Consider the following 25,844-nt stretch of genomic DNA (forward strand, 5'->3'; position numbering starts at 1 on the left):
TGTCCATGCCCTGTGAGTGGGCCTATCTTCTAAGTAGCACCTCCTGGGGAAAGCTCTCTCAAGTTTTCTTCTCGGTGCTCAGTGCGGAAAGGTGTCCAGCACAAAGCAAAAAAAAAAAAAAAAAAAAAAAAAAAGGTAACAACTTAATCTTTGAGACATGAGCTGCGCCTTTGCTCTCCAGCCTGCTGTGGATTCTTTCCAAGCTCTGAGTCATCCATTCGTTTGGTGGTTAGCATGCACTGAGGATCCGCGGGGCACACACAGGCATCTGAGGCAGTGGGGAAGCAGCGAGGGCACGGCACCCACGTTTCAGCTTGTCACAACACACAGTAGTTTGGGGATAGTGGAGGGAAAGGACGAATCATGTAACCTGTGGCTATCGTTGGACCCACCCTTCTTAAGTCTATAGTAGCTGCTCCACGAGGTACTTGATGGATATTATTTCATTACAGGCTTACTCACACCAAGCAGGTGTCGAGCCCTGTTGACAGGTGAAGAAATGGAGGTTCAGAGAAGTAATGTAAGTCCACTTAGGGAATACACCTGGGAAGGGTTTAGATGACAACACCGGACTCCATAGTTCTTTCTACTGTGCACCACTGTCCAGGAACATTGTCAGATGATATTGAAATGTTTTATGCCCTACTGAATTATAACACTGCTTGTACAAAAATCACTGCCATATTTAAATATGGAAAATATATTTCTTTGTTCCATAAGAGCTAAAGAGGAGATCCTTGTGGGGTTTTTTTTTTTTTTTTTGGTTCATTACTAATAATGGTGGCATCAATCATCTGCCTGTTTTTAATAATGAATGATATAATTCCCATACTTGTTATTATTATTGCTGTGGGCCTCAGTTTAACCATCTGGAAAAAGTGGCACGAGGTTCGGTCATCCCCATGGTTGCTATGGCTCTGGCATTCTGGGTTTCTCTGCTTAAGTGACCCTCCCGGACAGCAAGAAAGCCCATAAATAGTCATGTCATAAAACAGCTCATTTGAACTTTTGAACATTTTGGCTGATTCAAATGTTGGTTGTTTTGTAAGTTTTTAATTCTGCGTTTTAGCCAAAGTATGTTGCAGTAGCACGAGACTGTGTCTTTCAACTCGTAGTGAATGCTTCCTTGCCTCTTGGTTTCCCAGATTTGACCAAGTTTATCTCCCGGGGTTAGGGAATAAAACATTAGAACAGTATGTAATACATTTCACATGGCATATAGGCTATATTTACATACAGCATGTAATCAATATATATTTGCGATTGTGTGCGTATTTAACTGCGATAAGCATGCTAGAAAACTGGGTAATAAATATGACTTCTGGGAACGTCCAAAACCTGAGCCCCCCCCCCCCCCCCACTATTCCACAGCCATTGACTAGGGGTCAACTACAGGTGGCTTAGACAATCAGAGGGAAACCAAAGCCAAATATCACCAGCCTGGTCCTCAAGGCAGGAATAGGCCAGTGGAGCAAACACATAAGAATACGACTACGCATTAAGTTACTATCATGGAAGCATATTCTGACAACATAGAAAAGAGATGGCTAGCTTTATTTATGTATCTTTAGAAGAGATAGGAATTTTAGGAAGTTTCTCCAAAACCCATGTGGCATCTTGAGCCACACCCTGGCTTTTGAGTAAGGGGGGGGGGCAGACAAGGACTCCTTTCCATTATCCATCCCTGGGCCTTTTGCTGCCTCCGTTCCAGGCAAATGGTCTGCATATGCTCTCCCATAGCTGAACCTTGGCTAATTCTGTACTCTACCTAGAATCCTCACCTCCGCCTCCTCATATCGGCTTATCATCCAGTTCTGATCCAACTTCACCAGAGAGCTTTCTAAATTTCGTCCACAAGAAGTGCTTCCAAGCACCGTAGCATGTGGGAATTCCATTAGGACATTCATTATCTGTACATGGTAGATGGAGGTCTAGTTTTTTCCCCCTTACACTCTAGGCTTCCAGAGGACATGGATCACGCCTGCTTTTTCTGTGGTTAGTACAGAGCCTTGCGTATTGCAGACACTCAGGAAATACAGTTTATTGAATGAATACAGTAATGGAGGAACAAGTGAATGTCTGACATGCTGTGTTTTATCATTTTAAAATTGTCCTTTTTCATTCCTAGAACATGAGAGGGAAACTAGATGATCGTGTCCAACATACCCATTGCACAGATGAGGAAAGGGGACTCCAGAAATGACTTGCCCAAATGACTTGCTTTCCACCCTAGACATCACAGCAGAGGATGTTTCTAGAATTAATACCCATTCATCCTTCTGTTGGGCAGAGCCACACCTCTTGGCATCCAGCTCTTACGGTCTTGTCCTTCTCGGTACTGTAAGCGCTTTCTTCCCCGTGAGAGGGTGGAGTGAGAGCTTGTAAACACCTCTGCATGGAGTCCTCCGCCAAAGACTGATGCTGTTGTTGCTTGTTTGTAATCCTCCGTCACCGGCTGCTAGTGGAGGCTGTGGTTTGGAGGCCAGAGGCAGCATAAGGGTTTGCCTCAGTTGAGATCATTCTCATTTCTTTGAAGGTCTGTGAAACGTAATTTTTTTTTTCCCAGATAGATCAGCCAGTGAGTGCAATGTCAGCCAGGACTAGCACTATCTGAAGCAGTCAGGCATCTATTTCCTTGAGAAGTCTGGCACCCCCTTCCCACAGGACCCTTTGCTTCCCACCTGCTTAGCCACTCCATCACTGTTTCCAACCTTCTCCTCTTCTTGGAATTCATCTAGTGTGCTAACTCCTGTCCAGAAATCCCATGTGACTCTACAATTGCCAGAAATCTCTCCCAAAGAAACGAAGGAGCTCTGACCCAACACAATGGGCTAGTCATTCAATTAGATGCATTTGTTTAGAGTCAAGATTCCCCAACTTGCTGTCTGCAAGTCTTTGTTCAGTGATCTTCACCATCTCTTCTCATTTTTCCTAAGACAACAAAGGACAAAAAAGCTCAAAGACATCATTGAATGAGTCTCAAGCTAGAGCAGAGCTTTCCTGCTTGACGGGATAGGGCATAATCAACCAGTAGGTAGATTGTCTGGTCAGCTTTGCAGAGGGGATGGAGCTTTGGCTTAGAGTGGGTTTCGAGTCCTGATGCACATCAACTTACTGTGTGACTTTGGACAAATCCCTTCCTTGCCTTAGCTCTCAGTGTCCTGGTTAGCAAACGAGCCACCCTAAGGATCTTAGCAACTTAAAAATTTTTAGTAAAATACTCAAAGAAATAATTTAGAGGGCTCTGAGACTTTGCACATTCAATTCCCTGTCCCTAGAACAATCTTCCTCCCACTTTGTCCACATGGCAAATTCCTCTATTATTTCTCAAGATTTACTCTGTAGTACTTCCAAGAACATTTCCATGACCTTCCATTAAGAGAGAAGGGCCCCTTTCTATTCTCAACCAGACTTTCATTTTTCATTTTTAGCACATTATATACTTTACCCCATTAGACCATGAACACTTTGAGGGTACATACGATGTCTTTCCTCTGCTTATTAACAGATCTGTTCATGGTTGGTTCTTAACGCCATGTCACTTGCTAATTATTGTGAATATCATTCCTGCACATCATGGTTCTTAGAATGGCACAGACCCACAGTAGATATAGGACGTATACAACAAAAAAACCCAAGTTTCTTGGAATGATTTACTTGACGATTGGAGACTTTATTATTATCACTGATTTACTCATCTATTCCCCCACTGAGACTGTGAGAGCTCCTTCGGGACAAGAACTCAGCTTTCCATCCCAAAGCACTGGGAAGTCAGTTAATGTTCCCATAAAATGACTGACTAACTGATTCACTAGATGATGGAAAAGGCATAACACTGGTAATTTGGGTTTTCATCAGCTTGACCATTTACAAGGTGAATTACCTTGAGGAAATCATGTCCCTTCTTTGAAACTCAGATTCCCCATTAGTGAGACAGATAAAAATTCCTATCCCTAGTACCTCCCAGCATTGGTTTAAAGATGAAGGAAGAGAGTGGAAGAGAAACTGTGATGATTTAGACAGATTTGGGGGATAATGAATGATTTTTCCCCCTAAAATCCCAATCAAAAGCTCACACTTTGCATCACTGAATTGCACTTATGGAAGCATGAATCCCACGTTCTATCTCAAGTATTTCTCCAGGGTTAACAGGGGAGAAAAGGGAGTTAAAGCTACCTGGTGCTGTCTTGTCTTCTAACACTTTCTAAAGAGGGCTTCTTAGCTGGAGGCCCAAGGGGAAGAGGGAGGGTTCAAAAGATTAGCATTGGCCCATGCTAAGTTGGAAGGTCTAAAGTTGTGGATTCCCTACAAAGGGATGGCATGGATTTGGTTTCCATCCTAATTCAACCACTAACCAGCTATGAAAAGAAGTGGGGCCTGGGCCATATTACATAACTTGTGTGTTATAGGTCCCTCATTTGGGCACAATAAGAACTGATACTCCTTAGAGTCGCTCTCAGGATTAAAGGAAATACACTTAGTCAAATATTTATGCTTGCTACACTCTGAGTAATCTCAAAATGGTGGTCATTGGTTATTACAGACAAGTCACTTACTCTACTCTGAGTCTTTACTTTCTCATCTTTAAATGATAGAAAAGATCATCTCAGAGCCATGACCTAAAATAAAAAGGGTTCACAAAAAGAGTGTATAGAGATTGAGATATACCTTGAAACTCCTGGGTTGACCAAACTGAGTGCACTGGTTACTTTATTTACTCAAACAGCCCACATAGGTTTCCCCTCCACCCTGCTAGGCACATGCAAAACACACACACACACACACACACACACACAGAAGCTCACGGAGTATTTTCCTGAAGGGATGCTTAGTGTTGGTTTGAGAGATTTTGAGAGATTATTTATCTGGAAGAAACAGTGTTAACTTCCTTTGAGTAGTGGAACTACATTTGCCTATCCCTTCTGTAGTGGGCTTTAAGGCCCCTGTTCCGCCATGGCTTTCCAAGTCTTTGCGCATTCTGTTTCCTCAGTGATGCTGGAAAATTCTCCCCTATTTGGAGTCAGCTGGATGGTATCACTTGCCTCAGAGCTGGAAGCTCCCTTGGCAGGGCCTAGAGGTTGATGGACTAGTATGGGGTCTGGGGTCACTCTCCTCCGTGGGGAGCACCTGTGGGCTGGCCTTTGTGCTGCCTGGGCAGCCTCACCTCTAGTCCTTCCCTATGGCACAGTCTCCCAACAGCAGGAGCAGTGGCAAATACACCCACTTATATTTGCTAGTAACATTACAAAGCATTAACGTTACTTCTGTTCTCACACCTAGGTTCCCCCCATTACGGCGGGGGGGACTGAGGTGAGGAGAGGTCAAGAGACTTGCTTAAAGTCACATAACCGGTGCGTGGGTTGACAGAGGGTCTCCCCAGGCAAAATACTGGGCTCCTTGGTTTCCACTGTGGAAACCATCTATATGGAGTATTATTTCATCAGTTTTATGAGGTACAGAGGCATAACAGAAGAAGCCCATCACTTGAAATTGGACAGACTTGGGTTTAATCCCAGTTCTGCCATTTATTAGCGTGTGAAGTGTTTCAAATGCCTTCACTGCTGTGAGCCCCATCTGGGTTGTTGCCTGTAAAATGAGGGGTGAGAATACTCATTTCATCCAGTGGACGGGAGGACTATGGTGGGCTGATTCCCCCCACCAAAGATGGCCACAACCTAATTCCCCAGAACCTATAAATGTTACTTTATATGGCAAAAGGGACTTTGCAGATGTGATTAAATTAAGGATGGTGTCATAAGATTATCCTAGATGCAATCACAAGTGACCTTATAAAAGGGATGCAGAGGGAGATTTGACTGCAGGACAGGAGAAGGCAGAGTGACCACGGAACAGAGATTGAAGTGATGTGGCCACATGCCAAGGAATGCTGGCCCCTACCAGAAGTTGAAAGAAGCAAGGAACAGATTCTCCCCTGGAGCCTCCGGAAGGAACCGGCCCTGCGGACAACTTGATTTTAGCCCAATAAAACTCATTTTAGATTCTGCCCTCCAAAACTGTAAGAGAATAAATTCTTGTTCTTTTAAGCCGCTAAATTGGTGCTGATTTGTTATAGTAACCATAGGAAGCGAATACAAGGACTCAATGGGATGATGTCTCTGCCTGGTGCATAGCAGGGCCTTAAAAACGGTCATTCCATATCACTGGATTTTCAAATATCTTCTTATAGCAGCTCCTTGGATATGACTTTTTAGGTACTGTCTGGAAGACGGGGAAAGCAATGGAAGCTGGAGGGAGCTCAACCTCCCCCATTAGCCTGACAGTTTTGAAGTGGCCTCTTGATGTGGGAGTTTTGCAGTGTTGAGTGAGTTAGTCCAGACATAGGGGTAAAACTGGACTTACACATCACATCCTTATCATTCCAGAGTCAGCCTGACCCTCATAAGTGTCAGGCTTATCTTGGTATCTGCTCATCTATAACTCCGAGGACTCATCTGCAGCATACTTTGTCAAGCTGAAAGAGCTAAGAGATCAGCGTACTCAAAGAAGAGATAAGAAAAGGAGGCTCCGAGCAGTGGTCTGCTTTGCCCACACACTGTGAATTGTGTCAGCTGAGGCTAAAATCCAGCTCTGCTGATTCTCAGAGCAATGTTTCATATGGAGGAAGCAACTTGTCCAGATTTCTCTAAGACTCACAGAAACCAGAGGAATTTATTTCTTAGAAAACTCTTCACACAGAGCTGCTTCTTTAAAAAAAGAAGAAAAAAGATTTCATTTATTTATTTGAGAGAGAGAGAGAGCATGAGAGTGAGCATGAGAGAGAGAGAGCACACAAGCAGGGGGAGCGACAGGCAAAGGCAGAGGGGGAAGCAGACTCCCCGCCGAGCAGGGAGCCCGATGCGGGGCTCGATCCCAGGACCCTGGGATCATGACCTGAGCCGAAGGCAGACGCTTCACCGACCGAGCCACCCAGGTGCCCACACAGAGCTTCTTCTACTTAGAAAGAAAAGAGGTAAGAAGGTGGCTGAGAAGAGCAAGGGTCACTGGCCAGGCACGGCTCTGCTTCCCTGCTTCCGTGCACAATCCACAAGTCCTCTCTCATCTGATTCCCTCAGGTTTCCAATTCACTCAGTGACTATATCAGATGGAGGTGTGATATCTGGGGACCAAATGAGCCCCATAGTGAGATGCCAAGCCAGTCTCTTGGACACCATCTCAGAGACCTGCCTCTGTAGAGGAAGTTCAAAGCCTTTCTGAATTCTTCAGAACACCTGCCCAGGCCAGGAACGATCCTGACTCGCAAAAGGATGGCACACGGGGAGTGTGCTAGAATAAGTACAGATACATGACTCACTGTTTGAAGTAGATGATAGAAGACTTCCTCCCTGGAAATACTTTATAAGGAAGTTATGGCGAAGCCTTGATAATCCCCATGGACAGGAGGGGGTGGGGGCCAGAATGAATCAGTGCGACAGCTGCATTGTAGAAGACCAGCAGAGGGGTGCTTACTTTGAAGTATATTCTGCCAGTATCTCGTCGGGAGTTAGTATAGTGTTGCCAATGAGAGATCTTCTGGGAGCCTGGTTTAATGAGCAGAAATCAGTAGTGAATGGATGCTTGTAAAGGAAGTGGGCGTACTTTCGCTCTTCAGCAAGTTGCAGTCTTGTTTGCACACAGTGAATCTAACAGATGATTTATGTGAAACTGCTGGTATTCGACTACCTTTGACCTACAAAGATGGCACTTACATATTAGTTCAACTAGTGAACTCAAGCTTTGCTAAGATCCCAGCACCACAGCTGGGTGTGCACAGAGCACAGCCACTCACTGCTAGGGATGCAGGCTTGCCCAGTGAGGATATCTGCCATGGCCAGAGCCGAAGGAGGCGTGCAGTGGTTCCCAGATAATCTGGGACATGTAAGACCCCTGGACACTTGAATGAACCAGGAACAACTCCCCACCAGAGTTGAGACTGAATTTTACCAGATACTTGGTGACTTTTATTATTATTATTATTATTATTTTCATTTTACCAGTTACTTGGGTGAGGACATAGAGCAGAAAGGCAGGGTTGAGAGAAATGAAGAGAAATAAAGAAATGCCGTGTTTCTTATGCACCAATGTTGCAGAGTATTAGATCTACTCCAGGGCTATAGACATAAAGCTACCAGCTTATGGTCAGCCGCAGAAAATGCCAATTTCCTTCTTCCTTCCCATGGAGAACAATCACAAATGAAGTAATGAAGGAAGCTGCTTTTCAGCGGAGTTACATGATGGTTGGAGAGATGAGACCTAGAAGTCTGCCAGACTTCTCAATGCCCAGACACCTGCTTTGGAGGCTACCTTCTGGTTAGGAAGTATCTGTGGCTTAATAACTATTTTCTTTGTGCATCAGCTGTTCCCTTCTCCAAAGGTGCTGAGGTCAGAGGATGGACAGTTTGTCTCTCAGAGTTCTGAGTTCTTTTGTTCTCTCTAACCCAAACATCTGGTTTCCTTTGGGTAGCTGAGAAGAATGCCTAACAGCAAAATCATTCTCTAGGTCTCGAATGATCCAGTTAGATTTAACCAGCACCTTGAACAGTGACTGGCCCACAGTAAGCACTCTGTAGATATTTGTTTTATGAATATTTGAATCTAATTATCTTTGAAACACAAGCTTGGATGTGAAAAATCTGGCTCATGCTTTTTCTTTATAAAAACAGCCAATTTAATCTAGTACAGAACTATTGATTGTCTATGTTTTTCTGTAGCAATAAAAATAATGACTGCAATCTTTTGTTCCTGATTGTTGGATGTTGCATGAACAGAGTTGGCAGCAGTTAGAATTGCTGAAGCCTAGAATTGATGAGTTGAGTAGGAAGATATCAGACTGGTAATTTTGTCTTGAGTTATAGTTTGGTGGATGATGCCCTCCCTCTAAGACGTCAATGTCTTCATTTTACAAATTTTATCTATTAGACTCAGACATGTATCTCACCTTGGGTACCTACCCATAATGGGACCATGTCATAGGGATTAAAAGGTGATCCATCCAGGCCCAGGTAACTGCAGAACAATGTGATATGTGTTGTAGTGAAAGTCCCTGTATGAGGCTATGATAGGGACACAGAGTATAGAGAACCCAATTTTTTTTCTATTTTCTATTCTATTGATAGAATGCCTCCAGTATCAGGAGATTCATTATCTTATAAGAAAATGCAGAGAGAAAGAGTACATTGACCTTTTCTATTCTCTCAGCTTTTTTTTAAAATGAGTATCTATTATGTGCCATGTACTAAATCAGGTGCTGGAGAGGCAGTGAGTAAAAGGCACAGTCCCCACTCTCACCGAACTTTCAGATTCATGGTGAGATGACCATTAAACACATAAATACACAAAAAAGCATATACTCCTAAACAAAACAGTGATGAGTGTGGTAAAACAAGAACCATGTGACTTTGAGATGCTCTACATTGGTTCCCATTTCTTGGACTTAGTTCGATCCTGAGGAGTGAGTATTTTTTAAAATTTGTATTTTTTAAAAAATAATTTAGTCACTCTTTGTAGACAAAACTAATTTCTGCAGAAAATACTTAGTCATTTAAAAATACCTTGCTATTGATAGAAAAAAAATAACAAGCTACTTTTTTCTTTATCAATGATATTGGTTTCCTTAGCAATTTGCTCAATGGGGATGTGAATTTTTACTTTACTCATTTAAAACATATTTATATAATATTTGTTTTGTGCTATGGACTTAAGTGGGTCACAGGTGGTAAACTCATTTAATCCTTATAACCTAGCGGAGAGGTATTATTATCATCACTATTATTCCCACTACAGTTAAGGAAATAGGTCAGGAACTCAGAGAGGTTAGATAACATGTCTAGGGTGGTACAACCAATAAATGGCAGAGCCAGGACTCAAATCCAGTCTCTCTGGCCCCCTGAGTCCCTACTTAAAACCACTACACTGCTAAGCCTTGAGGAGTTACCAAGGCAAATGAACTACGACATGTGCCCATCTAAATGGCATGAAAACTGAGTATTTTAATATCTATTTTGCTGAGGAGTTAGCTGAGGCTCCCTGTTATAAAGTGCTTTGCCCAAAGCCACACAGCTGATAAGTGTCAGAGCTGGAATTAGATCCTGGCACCGTCCAATGCCAAGTACAAGCCTTCAGGTCTATGTCATCACTTAGGAGGCTCATGGCATATGGGCCACCCCATTCAGGGACAGAATCTTAGAAACACAGCCACTGAAACATGCTTTCTCTTCAGCCTACTCTTTACTTTATATGCCTTAAAATGTACCACCCCTTAGGGTTAATTATGTGCTCTCTCATGTTGATTTATAAACGTGAGTTGGTTAGTCTTGTCTCAGTAAGAGCACAGGAAGTCTGATTCTTCCACTCAAATCCACCCACCTCTGTCTAGGCTGATGCTGAATGTAGAAGTTCTCATTAAATACTCACTGGTTTAAATCATAGACTTTGAAATTTTTAAGATGTTGCATACACACTCCAAAATAATGCACTAACATAACCCAATGGTTCTGAGTTTGGGTTTTAAATCATGCGGACCCAGATTCAAATCCCAGCTCTGTTATTTTTGAGCTGCATGCTCCTGGGCAAGACTGGTCACCTCCCCGAGCTTCTGTGTTTTCATTCATGAAATGCAGGTAAGAACCGCTACATTCAGTGAGATAAAGCTCTCAGTACCATGCTTAGGACACAGGAAGTGCTAAACAGTTGGTAATTATTATTGCTTCCAGATTTTCTCTTTATTGAACAAATATCATCTGAACAAAACTTCCTTATAGCTTTTACTTCATCTCTAAAACTAGATAAGGAGCTGGGACTTACTGTATTTTATTTTCCTCTTGAATTCTTTCCCCTGCTTTGATATAAAGGGGTCCAATTTGTTTCACTCTTTGGTTTATGGCAGTGGTTCTGACCTGGGAGGGAAGGGATTTTCCTCCCGAGGGGGCATTTGGAAATGACTGGAGATATTTTTGGCTGTCACAGCTTGGGTGGGAGCGCTACTGGCAACTAGCAGATAGAGTCCAGGGATGCTGTTGAATATCCTGTAGTGCACGGGACGGCCCCCCACCCCCAAACCAAAGGCTTAGGCGGTAAAACACGTTAATAGTGCTAAGATTGAGGTGCCCTGGTTTATCCCCTCTAGCACCTCACACACACGCACGTACACACGCACACCACACACTGCACACAGACATGCTCACACTCACGCGCACCCCAAGTCCCCTGTGCACATGGAAGGAACAGTGTGTGGATCTGAGTCCTGGTGAGCTCCAGGATGATGTCATACTGGGGGAGACCCACACAGGCCTGTGGTGAGACACATTACACATGGGGGAATCTTACCATTTCCGCACAGACCCCTCACCTCAGGATCGCCGCCGCCGCCTCATATCCTGCTCTGGTCCCTCCTGGGAACATGGAAAGCCTTGTAGCAGATGGGGTTTCACTTAGTCACATTCTCTGTGGTCAGATCGGATTACATCCACAGCAGCTCTGGCTCTAAGAGACCCACAGTTGCCTGGTGCTCTCTGGGCTGGCCTATGACCTTCCAAATGCAAACATATCCCAAGACAGGCAAGGAGAGGGGTTTGTTTGCAGCTCTATCTATCAAAGGAGAGAAAGGTGGGAAATAGAAAAAAGCCAAAGGATGCTGGTATCCTTTTTTGAGGGCAGAGACTGGGTGTTTCTCCGTGTGTATTTCTTGTGCTTACCACACCAGGTGGCAAGTAGTCTGTAATTAAAAAAAAAGAAAAACATGTAAGTGATAGAAATCTTGCAGGAGTTTGTATTTCATAGGAAAGAGTAAGAATGGGTGCTAATTCTTGAGTGGTTATAATATTCCAGATACTGTTATGTGTTTAACAACTATTATTTCATGTAACTCTGAAACAGTGATGTGTAGATTAGCATCTCCACTTGACAGCTGTTAGAATACAGGGCGAGTGAAGCTGGCTGACCCATAGGCACAGAGCTGCTAAGTGACAAAGCCAGGATTCCAACCTAGATCTCACTTCCTTCAAGGCCTGAGTCTTCACCATCAAGCTAGATGCCCCTCACTAGTGCAGAAAGCCTGGCTAAACCAAGAGGAGTTACATGAGGAGTGATGGAAGGATCCCAGCCACTGAGGAGTGACGGAAGGATCTAGGACTCCTCTTGGCACTGCTCTCTAGCAAACAGGTAGAACAGGTGCAGTTAAGTCCTATGTCTCCCCTGGGCACACATTTCTCACCTGGCCATGCTGCTGCTGCCTTCTGTCTCAAGCTTTGGGTGTTTTCTGCCCTCTTTGTAGCCCATGCTCCCAGATTCCTTGCTCTTATATTTATTTGATGAATAGCATCATAGGCTCAATGATGACACATCTGCAGGTAGAAGTAAAAGAGTTGTTGTAACAGAAACAACAACAACAACAACTTGCACAATTTCTGTGGCTTAACACAATGGAAATTTGTATCTTGCTCAGGCAGGGCCCTGCTAGGGGGCTGACTCTCCACCAAGCAGTCATACCAGAATGTTTCCATCTATGGCTGTACAACCTTGACTTCCATGGAGATCGTGCTTACTTGCAGTAAGCCAGCAGAAGTAGAAAGAACAAGGAGGACTGCATGGGTGGGATTATGGAACAGACACAGTAGTGACATTCCATTGGCTAGAACCTAATCACAGGACTGCACTTAACTGCAAGTTTATCTAGGGGTCTTAGGAAAGTGAGGAAACAAATTTTATGAAGAGCTAGACCGTCCCTGCCACAGTAGGGATCAATGAACTTGTTCCTGAATTTGGAAGAGATGGTTAGGGATTTAGAAGAAATTCTGGTAGGTAACAGATCTGGCCATGCCCCTCAGATCTCACCTTTAAGTTGATGACTAATTCTTTCTATGTATAGACCTTCCTCCTGGGTGGTGACAGGGACAAGGCGGTGAGCAATACTCCCCTGGGGGTCGGACCAATTTATAGGATGAAAACAGAACTCTTTGGGAAGAAGGATCAATGGGGCCCTCTTACCTCTCTGTTCCATGTGAGTCTACCCATATTGTAATTAATTCATTGACTCATTTATTCCACAAACATTCATTTGAGCATACTATGTACAATGCTAGGCAGTGGGCACTTAAACATCCAGCCTCTGCTACTGGGGAGCTTACATTCAAGTGTGGAAAAGATGAAGAATGGGGCTGTTACAATCTAGCAGAATGAGTCCTGTGGCAGAGATAGGTACAAGCTAGATGAGGATCATCTAACCCAGGCTGGATAGAGGATTAGCTGATTTACTTCTACACTGAGTCTTAAAACATCTTCAGAGCAAAGCAATTGGGAAAGGATGTTTTGGTAGAAGACGGGTAGAAGACACAGCATGTGCAAAGGTAAGGAGGCACGGAAGAACATTCAGGAGCAGTGAATAGTTCTGGAGGGATGGATACAGGATCCATGAGGGAGAGACACGGTTGGACTAGATCATGATGAGTACCATGTGCCCAGCAGAGGAGGATGCATTTATTCAGCTTTCCTGACCTTCTGGAAAGGACAGTGTCCACTGGGGAATAGGGAGTTTCATGGAACACAGTGGAACTGCCCATGGCTGGCTCTGGTGAGAACCTGCTGCTTGTCCATAATGACTTGGGCACCACCAACATACCATGTGCACCTCACTAGGCTAGGGACTTCCTCTTGTCATGTCCCCTTGCAGCTGTAGTCCACACACAATCTCTGCTACACCTTCTAGCCTCTTATAGCAATTATGTGTGCCAGAGAGGGCACTGATTCTCTACCCACTTGGTTACCACGCTTGGTTTTCCCAAGGGCTCACCCATAAAATGATGTCCTTCCTCCCTCCATCCCCAGGGGACTGATGGCTGTTTCTAGTCCCCAGAGAAAAAGATTGAGTCATCATATCATCACTCTGCAGCAACATAACACCCTGTAGTCACTGGCATCATGAAAGAGACAAATTATAGGATGCACTGGGAACTAGAATCTCAGTTTATCGTTTGTAATCTATTTTTGGATAGGAAGCAGAAACACATGGAAAAGATTTGATAATGTTAACAAATGACACAATAGTAACTAGCTGAGCCAGGAAATGTTTCTTCCCTCACTCAAGTGATGTGCTTCAGTTACACAGACTTCTGGGAAGACAGCCTTGTCATCTTATCTAAAATGCCATTTCATCTTCCAATGCTCAGCCCGAGTGCCACCTGCTCTGTAAGTCATTCCTCGATATTCCGCTCAGAACGCCTCTCTATATTTTACTTGTGTCTCTGTTCCTTGACTACTCCCTTTGCCAGGATCATAAATAATTCCTTCCATATGTGCCTCTCTCATGAGATTATAAAATAAGGTAACATTTATTATGAGCCTGCATGTGCCAGGCACTGGGATAATTATTTTACACATTTTTTTTTTCATGGAATCTTCTCAAATTGACTGTGGGCAGATGTTACTAGTTCCATATTAAAAGTGAGTAGATGGAAGTTCCTAGATGGTAAGCCCTGGAGGGTTTAAAAATGTACGCCTTTGAGGGCACGTACTGCATGGAGCACTGGGTGTTATACGAAAACAATGAATTGTGGATCACTACATCAAAAACTAATGATGTATTGTATGGTGACTAACATAATAAAATTAAAAAAAAATGTACGCCTTTATCTTGTTCTGCATGCTACATTGATATGTCATAACAGTTCTGAAAGTGGTAGGAACAAATATCCTTGGAATTCTTCTTTTCCCTACCCAAGTAATGCAATATCCATCCAAGGCTTGTTTTATATTAGAAAACAAATACTAGGAAAGCTCAACAGTGGTGTAACCAAGGAGTCAAAGCACTAAACCTTGGCCTTCTGCCACAGGCATTTACCATAGGACATGTATTGTTCTGTGCTTCATCATGATACGAAGAATGTTCAGTGACGTCACGATATATTTTAGGATCAGATTTGCAAAACTCCCAAACAACTGTGTGTCACAGTGTAGAAAGGGCTTTGGCATCTGGACCACCCTGTGTCCTGCCCTTTTTCATCTTCTTTCTTGACCTTTAGCAAGCCCAGGGTGCCTTTCCCTTTAAAGAGCTTGCGAGACACAACCCTTCCTTGGGTCAATCCCTGGTTAAGGGAAATCTTCAAACACCTGCTTCAGTCTCTGTGTGTGTGTGTGTGTGCGCATGTGCACATACACGTGCGCGCACGGGTGTGTGTTGGGAAAGAGGCAAAAGTGAGGAAGTGGTTTCCACTCAGTAGTCTGGGGCCCACAGTATCGGAATATTTCCCCAAAAAAGGAAATGTTATAAGAGCTCTTCTTTTGCAGAGCTTGGAGTGGATTCCTTTCTGTTTTTGGAAGAGCAGGTGTGAAACATCCATTATGTTCTCATCCACGGTCAGAAGGTCTGCTCAGACTTTTAAAATTGTGGAGAAAGCATTTGTTAGCCTCTGTTTCCAATTAGCTGAATGAGTTGGTTCCCCTGCTAAGGGAACATGGTCTCACGGAGATGATGAAGCCATCTTAACCAACCCCAGGAGAGGGAGGCTAGGGGTAGCCCTAATGAGCTAATGACAAAGTTCAAGCTCATTTAACTTTTGCAATCACCCTGTTTGCAAACACAGCATCTACCATGAGAATGTATAGTATCCATTATGAGGTGAAGATAAAAATGAGTATATTTCTTTATCTAATACATATATTCTGATCACTTGTTCTATATTCAGCATTGTTCTGGGCAGTGAGGAATTCAGATGAACCACAGGGTTTGCCCTGAAAAGGCTTATAGCCCAGGGAGAAGACAGACAAGTAAAGGGACAGTTGTGACCTGATGTGATGAGTGCCTTGGTAGAGTAGGTAGAAGACATTTGTGGGTGGGAGTGGGGGTGAAGCTTGCTGGAGAGCATTACACCCGAACAGAGTCTTGGACATGATTTAGAGTTACAGAGGAGGGGGAAGGAAAGAAGGAAGGAAGCTGGAAAAGGGCAGAGGGATCTGCCTTTTCAGTGTGTGGAGATGAAAAACAGCATTGTATATGCTAGAAATGCTGGCAGGGGGGCAGAGGGATCACTGAGGTTGGGCTGGTGAGAAGGGCAAGGTTGGTAGGTTCTCATGCAGGCCTTGAAAGCCATGTGAAGGATTTCTATCTCTCCTACAGCTAGGTGATGGGAGGCCATTTCAGGATGTCAACAAGGCAGGACAAGGGTAGATTCATGCTGTAGAAATATCCTGGCTGCAGAATGAAGTAGAGTTAAAAAGAAGGCAAATTAGAGTCAGGGAGACCACTGAGAGTCCATCAGAGTCATTTTAGCAAGAGATGATGGTGGTTTGGGCCAGGGTTGGAGCTGTGGGGATGGAAGGAAGTGGAAGGTTTTAGTATTAAAGATAAGCTTGCCAGGGTTTGGTGATCGATCAGATATGGGGAATGAAATAGAGAGAAGCAGCATCCTGGAGGTGGGGGCCCAGCAGATGGTGATGCTATTTACTGAAGTGGGATTAAGAGAAGAATGAGGATGACCACCACCATTTGGACCTGGAAGTTCCAGCTCAGGAACAGAAGCCATAGCTGTGAAAAGACTTCTCTGTGACCCTGGCCTCAGCAGGACGTAGTGCCATTGTTCCCCTCATCTCCAGACTTGGCCTGTGAGCTCATATACATAGAACCCCCTCACTTGCAATGGAGCCAAGGGTAGGCCAAATTCATCCCTCAAAGGGCTCTCCTCACTGGTTTGATGTGTTTTTATTGTCCCAGTCCAGCACCGTGAAATAGTTCATGTAAGCCAGGCTGCCTGGGTTTGCAAATAATCTAATTCTCACTGCAGTGTCACCTTGGCCAAATTATTCAGCCAGGTCAATGGGTAGGGTAGACATTAGGAAGGTGGGGATCACATAGTTCCACTTGACAAAATTGTAGAGAGGAAAAAATGTATAGAACCACATGTACGGGAGAAGGCACCTGATAAATATTGATAAAACAAATGAAAAGCTATCTTCTTCTTGGTTCCTTCCCTCCTCCTCTTCGTATAAAACATTGACTGGATGCACTGAATGCCATGGATTCAGGACCCCCCCCCTTTTTTTTTGAGGGAGAAAACATTGTTGAGAGGTCAGCTAAGGGGTTTTGGAGAATCTGTTTGCATCCAGTGCTGGGCTACACATTTTTTTTTAACATCTTTGAGCCCATGAACACCCAGAATCATCATCCTAGAATCCTGATCTAGTCATGCTTCTTCCCATTGCTCAAAGGATCAAGTCTCAGTAAGGCTTTCAAGGTTCTTTGTGACCTATTCCCAACTTCCTTCTTGAGCTTTATCTCCTGTCCCCACCTCCTACACACTGATTCTACCCACTGCATTAGCCACAATATGTTTTCCATTCTTCAAATGTGATGATGGTATATGCTGCCGTGTCAAAGTATGTGCTGTGCCTCCTACGAGAACTGCTTTCACTTCTCCCTTATTTAAAACCTGCCCAAACACCACCAGCTCTTACAGGATAGGTCTCTCCACTCTTCTCTGATCCCTTGCACCTTGATGGGTCTTCTAATAAAATGCTTACTACAGAGTATCTTAATTATTTGTCCATGAGTTTACCTTTCCCTTATTAGTAAACTCTGAGCTCTTCAGGGCAGAACCTGCATCTTTTTGGCCTTGGAAGTTCCAGAAGTTGGCACAGACTGGGTGCTTAGGTAGGGCTTATTGAATGAGTCAATGGATAAATAAACCCCACTTAAAACTGAAGCAACAGTAGATAGACAATATGCATTTTTTCCTCCTTCCACCTCCTTAACTTGCCTTCACTCCAGTTTAGCAATCTGCCCAGAAAGGAAAGCATCTGGAATTGACCAAAGAAGGAAAGGGCATCCTAAAAAATGATTTAAAAATATTTATTGCTGGGACACCTGGGTGGCTCAGTTGGTTAAGTGTCTGCCTTCAGCTCAGGTCATGATCCGAGGGTCCTGGGATCAAATCCCGCATCGGGCTCCCTGCTCAGTGGGGGGTCTGCTTATCCCTCTGCCCGTCGCTTCCCTTGCTTGTGCTCTCTCTCTGTCTCTCTGACAAATAAATAAATAAATAAATAAATAAATAAATAAATAAGTAAAATCTTCAAAAAATATATATTGCTTTGCTTATAAGCAAAGGCAGATAAGGCATTGATTCCAAGGTGCCAGTATTATATTTTGTAATTAAAGAGATTTTTTTTTTTTTTTTAATCTCTCAACAAAAACCCAGGGTTTAAAATCTTTCAATTTCCTAATGCAAGCTATGGTACCAGTTACAAAGGGTAGCATGGCTTCAGGGGCAGGAACACTGGACTGGGATTGACAAAGAGGCCCAGATCTAGTCCAATCTCAGCCCAACTTGACAGGCAACATTTATGCTTAGAAAATGTGTCATCCTCACCACCTTTACACAGATTAGTTTATCAGCAAATAGGATCCCTTTAAACACTTACCATTTGATCTGCCCTGTTATAATTATTGAAGAGATGGTAAAATACAGTAGTGGTAAATACAGTAAATTTTCCAGTGGTAAATATAGTAGTCTTCAAGAGTTTGCTTTGTACCCTAAAATAATCTTGGAAAACCATTTACCTTTTAAGTTGACAAATGCTTTTATTGTATGTTTAAGTAGTTGCAAAGGATATAACTTCAAGCATATTAAAAAATATATATCATTTAAAAATAAAACTCTTTCAAATAGATTTCACAAAATCTAAATTCCATACTGATTTGGTACTTTTTACCCATTAAGAAATACATGAATAAGATCTTTCTTAACAGTTGAAAACTTACATCCTTTCTTTTCCTCTTTAAATGTGTATTTCCATTCCATTTCCTCCACAGGAGTTTATCATATGTAGGGTATTTTTATACTTTAAAGTCTTTCATTGATCATGTTATCCTATTCCTCTAAAACAAAAGATGTATATAAATTGATATTATTTTTTTATGTTCTGTAAGTATAAGGTTCTAGCACAAGACAATTTCTTCTAGATTGAACTATCATAACAATTATTCAAAGTACTTAATTGATAAATCCACTATATACTTAGTAAAATTTTGATAAATATTTATGACATGAAACAAAGTTTTATTGGAAGTTCGTTCTTTTCTTTTTCTTTCTTTCTTTCTTTCTTTCTTTCTTTCTTTCTTTCTTTCTTTCTTTCTTTCTTTCTTTCTTTCCCTTTCTTTCTTTCTCTTTCTCTTTCTTTCTTCCTTCCTTCCTTCCTTTCTTTTCTTTCTTCCTTCCTTTCTTTTCTTTCTTTCTTTCTTTCTTTCTTTCTTTCTTTCTTTCTTTCTTTCTTTCTTTCTTTCTTTCTTTTTCTTCCTCTCTCTCTCTCTCTCTCTCTCTTTCTTTCTTTCTTTCAGGCAGGGGAGGGGCAGAGGGAGAGAGAGAAAGAATCCCAAGCAGTCTCCATGCCCAGTGTGGAGCCCAATGCAGGGCTTGATCCCATACCTCGAGATCAGGACCTGGGCCAAAATCAAGAGTTGGATGCTTAACTGACTGAGCCACCCAGGTGCCCTTGGAAATGCTTTCTGAACGATATGGATTTTCTTCAATTAGATCATATATCTGTTAAGGAATATACATTATTACTAGCATGAGATGGTATTACATAAATTTCATTCCTAGTTTTCACTTTTTGGTTGTAAGCACTGAGCAACCCATTCACAGAAATAAATAGATGAGAAAAGAAGGACTTTTGTTATAGCAGTGTTATAATCTTTTACCACATTGTATGCCAAAAGTCACATAGGAATAATCATTAAAAAGCATTTTTAATGAATTTTAACTGACATTTTAATTAAGTTCCCCTTTAGTTTTGGTTGTAACCAAAGCACTGGAAGTCATCTGACTTGCAAAATGATTTGCTCCTAGATCATCAGTGATTCACTTTCTCAACAGTTACAATAGAACTTTGAATTGTACTTTTGTTTGGTCTCCCAGATAAATTTATAGCCCCAGGCAACTCAAGATGAGTGAGAGGTATGGCTTCCTTTTGTAAAGTGGGTGAAAGGCATTTATGAAAAGGAGATTATCCCTATCCTCAGATTCTTGAGAAAGAGTGCAAATGAAAGTTGAGAATCTAAAAATTCCCTTAAATCTGCCAACCGGGGACCTTGGAAAATCCTTGAGTACTTCTGTGGGTACAGCGTACTGGAGTTTGAAAATTGTTATATGAGATACCCTTTTGATAATTAAATTAAGTCTCCCCAGAGAGGCAGCAAGGTTGTACAGGTAATAACAATGAGATAACAATGCAAAGCAGCCAGAAGTCAAGTTCATACTGACTTTACATGGATCAGATTCTATAACTCAGAAGTGGGAAAAACTAACTTGTGTTTCTGCAATCTGGCTTGACTTCGTGAACAAGCTTGGATTCATATGAATCCTTGAATTATGGAAACAGAATGTTAAATCTGGAGTAAAGTTTAGAGATCATCTAGTCTGGAGAAGGCAACGAGACGTTATCTTTAATATCAGCTTGGATTAATCGTTCGTGTCTGTTTGGAGTTCTGTATCAGGAAGGATTCACAAGAATCCTCTGGGATCTGTAGGAGAGAATGCTGTGATTGATTAGTCATGCCTGTCAGTGAAAGCAGGGCGAGAAGTGGTGTGGGTGCTCTGTATAAGCCATGCCTGGCATGTCACGGGGACCACAGGGAGAACTGAAGCCCAGTGAGAGCAGGAAGCTTGATCAAAATTCCAGAGCTGATTGGTGGCAGGGTGGGAAGAATTATTTGTTCTTCAACTTTTGGTGCTCATTGTGAGTTTGGTCATTTTTGCAACTGGAAAGTGTTTGGATATTTTAAAGCTGGAAGGGAGAAAATTCTTATTGTGCAAATATGGACTTTTCTTTCTTTTAGGGAGCTTTTAGGTTCCTTCACATTTGTTCTCTGTGCTCTTTGCTGAGAGAAGGAAATGGGTCAACCATTATGAGGATGCTGAAAATACTGGGTGGTCTTATTTGCCCATCCAGAAGGAGCTCAGGAAAAGCCAAAACCATATAAGCAACCCTCTACTCGCTTGGCTCTGGATTCTATTCACCCTGGCCCAGGAAAACAGATGCAGAGTGGAGTTAGCAGAGGCTTGCAAGACCTCTTACTGTACTGTTATATCTACTGATGGTTTCCACTCATCCCCAGCATCCCGCACACTCATAGCACCCTACATGAGTCCTTTTGTCACATGAATATTATCAGATCCTAGGATTGGAGTGGAATTAGACAGAAGTATAAGCAGAGATACAACAGAACATATACACTGATGGAGGGATTAACTTCATATATAACAAATGGATTTTACCATCCATATTGCCTTACTCTTTTTTTCTTTTGGACCCCTTTCTACATAAATCTACATGTGCCTCATTCTTTTTAGCTATAACATAACATTCAGTTGATTCCAGGCTTTTGCTAGTGCAAACAATGCTGCAGTAAACATCCCTGTGACTTCATCTTGGTGCACTTCTGAGAGTTTATTTGAAGGATAAATTCCTAGAAGTAGACTGGTTGCAACAAAGCTTTCAATTCCCATTTATATTGTCACATGGGTCTCTGAAGAGGTTACACCTATTAACACTCCAAACTATAGTATATGGGAGTGCTGAATCTCTCATATCCAGCCAACCCTAGGTATTTTCAAATGTGAATAACAGGAATTGAATAGTTAGAGTTTTGAATTAGACTTGAAGCCTCCCTCCTGGCTGCCCCAGTCTGGGTGTCCCCAAAGCAAGACAGCTGGGTGATGGCTAATGCCACAGACTCTGCTCAGAAGGCTGAATGCTCCTGCTTCAGTGGGAACAGGGGGTGTTTCTTCAGTCTGTGCCCTACTTGGCATCTGTCTCTGACAGACCCAGCCAATGTGGGGAGCCAGCCGCTCTGACGGTAAGAAAGAGTGGATTGGAAACAAATTGATCTTTTCACAGCTGGCCGTTCCCTTCTTTCCCTTCAGCTTGGACCCAGCTCAGAACAAGGTCACTGAGGTTCTGCTGCAACAAAGATGGCATTATTGAGGACTGCCTCCTTTGGGGGAAGTGTCATTCCCCAAGAATTGCCTCTGTAGTGTCAACCATGACAAGCCTGGAGACAGCATAGCTACGAGTCTCCCAGGGTCTCCAAAGCGACCCCCAAACTGTCCATCCTGTTGACCACAGACTCTTCTATTGGTCCACAACTTTATTTAAAAGATGTCAGATGACTCCATTCAACAGACTATAACCTCTTGTCTATCCTTCCTGGAGGCCTGTGGTCACAGGGTGGGAGACTTTGGGATTCAAAAAGAGAAGAACCATGTGAGCAAAAGGGGAAAGAATCTCATGTTTATTTCTAGCATCACCATCTTATCACTGTTCATCCTATTACTCTGCTGCTTTTTTTCCACAGCACTTGTTCCATCTGGGAGAAACCTATTTGTTTATCTTTTTACTGCCTGCTCCCCTACTAGAGTAAAAGCTCCAGGAGGGCAAGGCATTGTTCAGTGCACAACCGTATCATCCGTCCCCAGAGTACCTCATGGCCCACCGAAAGTGCTTGATACATATTTGTTGAATGAATGAATGAATGAAGCTAATGAGTACCTCCTGTGTTGGATCATTTCATGTATGTGATGTCGTTTAATATTTAAACTTCGTAAGGTATAGATATTTTCATTTATGGCTAAGGAATTTGGGTCTCGAGATAAAATAACACTTCACAACTGGTAACTGGTAGAACCAAGATTTTCATTTAGGCCTGACTGACCGAAAACCTATCTTCTAGGCCACTAGGATTCTGATTTTTGAAAGTTTAAAGTCAAAAATATTAAAGGCTTTTGCAAGCAATGAGGGACATGGTCATCAAAGACAGTTGCAGGTGAACATGATGTGTTCAACAGGAGAAGATACTCCTCATTGCCCTCACCATGGTGAGCAACTCCTAACATGTTAAGTGTTTATTAAATCTATATTCATTTGGGGACAACAGTAGCGCTAATTTATGTGAATTTGCACAAATTTGGGACCTCTGAATTGAGTAACAAAGGGATCCTATGTTAACAGTGAGTCACTGTAAGGAAGGGCACTAATATTTTAAAAAAGTCATGTCGTGTGCAAGGAATCATGCTTTAAATATGTGATTTCATTTAGTTCTCATAACAGCCACTTTTTTTTCTCTCTTTCTCCCTTCCTTCCTTCCTTCCCTCCTTCTTTCTTTCCTTCCTTCCCTCCTTCTTTCTTTCCTTCCCCCCTTCCTCTTTCTCTTTCTTTATTTCATCAGAATTTGGAGATTTAGGTTGGGTAAGTGATACTTAATGGTAGGACCAACATTTGAATCTACAGCTTTCTATCTCCAGAGCCTCTTCTCTTTCTCCTCACCATGCCCCTGAGTGTTGGGCAGGGACTGTGGTCTTAGTTGACTAAGTACAGTCATAGGCACAGAAGGTGCTGCATAAATGACTGGTTGGTAGGCCCTGACAGCCTGGTCCTCAGCCAGTGACCCCCAGGGATACTTGAGGTTTGGCATCATGCCTGGTATGACTTTATCCTTTAACTCTTCCTTTTGTTGCCAGCCCCCTGAGGGAGCTCTGTCTTCTCCTTGAAACACTGTGCTGGAATGAGAGATCTCCACAAGGGTTCTGGAAGCCCATACTCAGTGCTGTGGTTCCTTCTGAGAGCTGGCTCTAAGGTAATGCTCTGAGATCAGTTCTTTCAGCTCCCGACTCAAAGATCCACAAACTCCAGGCTCCCAGGGGTTTTGAGCTGGCAGTTATAATGAAATATTAGCACAGAAGAAAATGATTTTTTTTTTCTATTTTGGGTTTTTAATCAGGACAGCATGGCAATGGGATGATTTATGTACTTGTATTTTCAAAAAGTTTCTTTTAATGTTGTTCCTTCTCTAGCCATTTCTCTTATCACTTGGGCTCAGCTTGATGATCCTCCAGAATTTGCCTTTCCCCCCCTCCCATCTATAAAGTGCCAAACACATGTCCCCAGTCTGACTCCATGAAACTGAGAATCTTTGTAAAACTCCTTAGACAAAAGCCTTATAAGACAGAAGAAAGAGAAATTAAGGAGTCGATCCCATTTACAATTGCACCCAAAACCATAAGATATCTAGGAATAAATCTAACCAAAGAGGCAAAGAATCTGTACTCAGAAAACTATAAAATACTCATGAAAGAAATTGAGGAAGACACAAAGAAATGGAAAAACATTCCATGCTCATGGATTGGAAGAACAAATATTGTGAAGATGTCAATGCTACCTAGAGCAATCTACACATTCAATGCAATCCCCATCAAAATACCATACACTTTTTTCAAAGAAATGGAACAAATAATCCTAAAATTTGTATGGAACAAGAAAAGACCCCGAATAGCCAGAGGAATGTTGAAAAAGAAAAGCAAAGCTGGCGGCATCACAATTCCGGACTTCCAGCTCTATTACAAAGCTGTCATCTTCAAGACAGTATGGTACTGGCACAAAAACAAACACATTGATCAATGGAACAGAATAGAGAGCCCAGAAATGGACCCTCAACTCTACGGTCAACTAATCTTCGACAAAGCAGGAAAGAATGTCCAATGGAAAAAAGACAGTCTCTTCAACAGATGGTGTTGGGAAAATTGGACAGCCACATGCAGAAGAATGAAACTGGACCATTTCCTTACACCACACACAAAAATAGACTCAAAATGGTTGAAAGACCTAAATGTGAGACAGGAATCCATCAAAATGCTAGAGGAGAACACAGGCAGCAACCTCTTCAACCTCAGCTGCAGCAACTTCTTCCTAGAAACATCACCAAAGGCAAGGGAAGCAAGGGCAAAAATGAACTATTGGGACTTCATCAAGATAAAAAGCTTTTGCACAGCAAAGGAAACAGTCAACAAAACCAAAAGACAACCCACAGAATGGGAGAAGATATTTGCAAATGACATATGAGATAAAGGGCTAGTATCCAAAATCTATAAAGAACTTTCCAAACTCAACACCCAAAGAACAAATAATCCAATCAAGAAATGGGCAGAAGACATGAACAGACATTTTTCAAAGAAGACATCCAAATGGCCTACAGACACATGAAAAAATGCTCAACATCACTTGGCATCAGGGAAATCCAAATCAAAACCTCAATGAGATACCACCTCACACCAGTCAGAATGGCTAAAATTAACAAGTCAGGAAACGACAGATGTTGGCGAGGATGCGGAGAAAGGGGAACCCTCCTACACTGTTGGTGGGAATGCAAGCTGGTGCAGCCACTCTGGAAAACAGTATGGAGGTTCCTCAAAAAGTTGAAAATAGAGCTACCGTACGACCCAGCAATTGCACTACTGGGTATTTACCCCAAAGATACAAATGTAGTGATCCGAAGGGGTACATGCACCCCAATGTTTATAGCAGCAATATCCACAATAGCCAAACTATGGAAAGAGCCAAGATGTCCATCAACAGATGAATGGATAAAGAAGATGTAGTATATATATATATACAATGGAATACTATGCAGCCATAAAACAAACGAAATCTTGCCATTTGCAACGACGTGGATGGAACTAGAGGATATTATGCTAAGCGAAATAAGTCAATCAGAGAAAGACATGTATCATATTATCTCACTGATATGAGCAATTTTTAACCTCAGGAAACAAACAGGGTTGCTGGAGTGGTGGGGGTGTGGGAGGGATGGGGTGGCTGGGTGATAGACATTGGGGAGGGTATGTGCTATAGTGAGCACTGTGACTTGTGTAAGACTGATGAATCACAGACCTGTACCTCTGAAACAAATAATACATTATATGTTAAAAAAAAAAAAAAAAAGAAGAAGAAGATAGTAGGAAGGGAAAAATGAAGGGGGGGAAACTGGAGGGGGAGACAAACCATGAGAGACTATGGACTCTGAGAAACAA

Source organism: Phoca vitulina, unplaced genomic scaffold, assembly GCF_004348235.1.
Source record: "Phoca vitulina isolate PV1807 unplaced genomic scaffold, GSC_HSeal_1.0 scaffold21, whole genome shotgun sequence".
In the NCBI taxonomy this organism is placed as follows: domain Eukaryota; kingdom Metazoa; phylum Chordata; class Mammalia; order Carnivora; family Phocidae; genus Phoca; species Phoca vitulina.